Source organism: Chiloscyllium plagiosum, chromosome 47 (assembly GCF_004010195.1).
Source record: "Chiloscyllium plagiosum isolate BGI_BamShark_2017 chromosome 47, ASM401019v2, whole genome shotgun sequence".
NCBI classification, from domain to species: Eukaryota; Metazoa; Chordata; class Chondrichthyes; order Orectolobiformes; family Hemiscylliidae; genus Chiloscyllium; species Chiloscyllium plagiosum.
Genome location: NC_057756.1, coordinates 7,695,066 through 7,697,493, shown reverse-complemented (window position 1 = coordinate 7,697,493; position 2,428 = coordinate 7,695,066). Strand labels below are relative to the sequence as shown.

General features: G+C 40.9%; 1 protein-coding gene across 2 annotated transcripts in view; it reads left to right on the top strand.

Moving 5' to 3' along the window:
* The window catches only part of LOC122544186 (immunoglobulin superfamily member 22-like), a 789,994-nt gene that overhangs the window by 473,151 nt on the left and 314,415 nt on the right, over window positions 1–2,428 (top strand). The gene's annotated exons all lie outside the window — the stretch shown is intronic.

The following is a 2,428-nucleotide window of genomic DNA, read 5'->3' as shown; positions in this document are numbered from 1 at the left end:
AAGTTGCCTGCTCAATGTTTCCCCATTGTGATGTATTGCTGGAGCATGTCGCTCAGTTGCTTAAGGTGCTCAGCCCCATTAATTAGTTTACAATGTAATGCCAATGTGTGTTGTTCCTCTCATTGAGGATCTCTGTTAACAGCCTGTTAGGTAATAACTCTCAATCCTGTGCACTTGAGGAATGTGCAGCATCAAGTGGGGCTGACCCAGAGACCCTGATTAACTTGTAATTAATGGTTAGCCTGTGACTTGCCCAGGTCTTGTTTCCTGTAAAAGCTTGTAACTTTCTGCTGTACTTCAGAGTTCTACAGAGCCACTGTTAGCACGGCGGGTCCCCCATGATGCATCGTGTAATAATCTAGTCAATGCTCAAGGTCTCCCTCCAGAGATTTTTCTTCAGCTGATACAGAATTGGTTTGAAGGTAGGAGACAGACAATAGTGGTGGAGGGTTATTTTTTGGAATGGAGGTCTGTAACCAGACGTGTGCCACAAGGATCAACACTGGAACATTGGCTCCCAACCTATGACCTCAAGTATTGTGAAGGAGTGACAGATATATGGAGACATCAGCAACTATAAGTTTCCTTCGAACGTACTCACCACCCAGAGGGAGATTGCCAATGAATCAAAGGCACTGGCTCAAGGTATTAATAACCCCTCCCTAACTTCACTCTGGATACACTGAGATCCAGGAGCTGTCACGGTCAGGAAGCAGCGTGCTCCCTTTTTGACAGAGAAATTATGAATATTCAACTAATGTTGCTGTAGTCAGCAATGACCACATAATATGCAAGGGTACAACAATGCATTGTACAAGCTGGAAATGAAAATCAAACCTACCTAGTACAGAGAGAGAGACAGGAATATTGTTAGAGTAAGCATCTAATGCAGTCCCATTATTTGTAATCTTCACCCTGATGTAATACTCTCCTTCATCTTTCTCCTTAATGTGTTTTATTATTAATGAACATTGTTTCATTGTCAGGTTCCCCTTCAGTTCTGTTCTGCATTCATATTCAGGGTTAATATTGGTTGGATCTTCAGTACTGTAGATAACGCTAACCCCTCGGGTTCCTTGTTTGGAACCTCCCTTTAACCACAGTATTTGTGGAGTTCTGCCACCATCAGGATAATCAAACATACACGGGATTTCTGCACTTGACCTGATCACTGCATACACATTCCAAGGAAGCTTCAAAGACCATCGTGAACTGTGGACAGCTGAATAAGAAAAATGAGTTAGACTTCCAGTGAACTCTGTAACGAGAACCAAAACAACTTATTCCATTAATTCAACGTCAAATGAGTACTGTGAACTCAATATTCAAACATCCACTATGATATAGATATCATTAACAACAATATAACCATCAAATTATCATTGATAATCTGCAAACTAGAATGCAAGTTTAATTTGAAAAATTCAAATGCATACTAGGGAATAATAAATGCCAATGAACACCAGGATGAAGGTCATATACATTTTTTCCTCATCGAATTATGTATATTTATATTGTCTACCCATATAATATTCCACCCACACGATAAAACTGTTTCAGAAATTAACATGTTATGCCAAATCCACCCATTCTGAAAGATACTATTGTACCTTTGTCAAGTAACAGGATGAGAGAAAGGAACACTACAATCTGCATCACTGCAGTAGACGGTGAACTATTATCTTCGACTGATTGAAGTTGAACCGTAGTTCAGAAAGATTCTCCTCTCTGGTGATATATCACTTATCGATTATAGTCGAATCAGAATATGGGAGGATCAGTTGCTGGGCGCATTGGGCGAATGGGACTATGTTCCCTCCGATAGCTCGATTACGTTTAGAAACCAGGGTTGCTGCTAATCCTTCCAAGAAGATAGAATATGATGCTGGGAGTAAGGATATATAACTTAACAGGATATCACATCAAAGCAGAGATAAAGTCTCAGCAAATTGCCCCTTTCCTATTATCAGTTATACAGTCAGAGGGGAGGAAGTGAAGTTCAGATTCAGGTACCAAAAATAACCTGACCGAAAAGTTTATCAGCCTCAGATTTCCCGCCCCATTTTATCTGCTTGCCTGTCAGTGCGTTATAAATGTTCTGTGCGGTTTCTCATGATGCAGAAACGTGGTTTTCACACCTTCAGCTGTCCAGGCAGAAGCCTGTAGTTCAAATGCCAGTGGTACAGAGATGCATTTTCTTCAGTAAACAGTTTAACCCGGTTATCTTTTATATTTAGATATGACATTCAGTCTTCACAGTTTCTGTTTCACCTTAGAACCTGGGTCAGCTCAACTGATCCTGATCCGAGCTACTGCAATCACCCTGTTGTGACTACTGGTTTTCAATTTCAGCACTCGAGCTGGAAGTATTAGATTAGATTACTTACAGTGTGGAAACAGGCCCTTCGGCCCAACAAGTCCACACCGA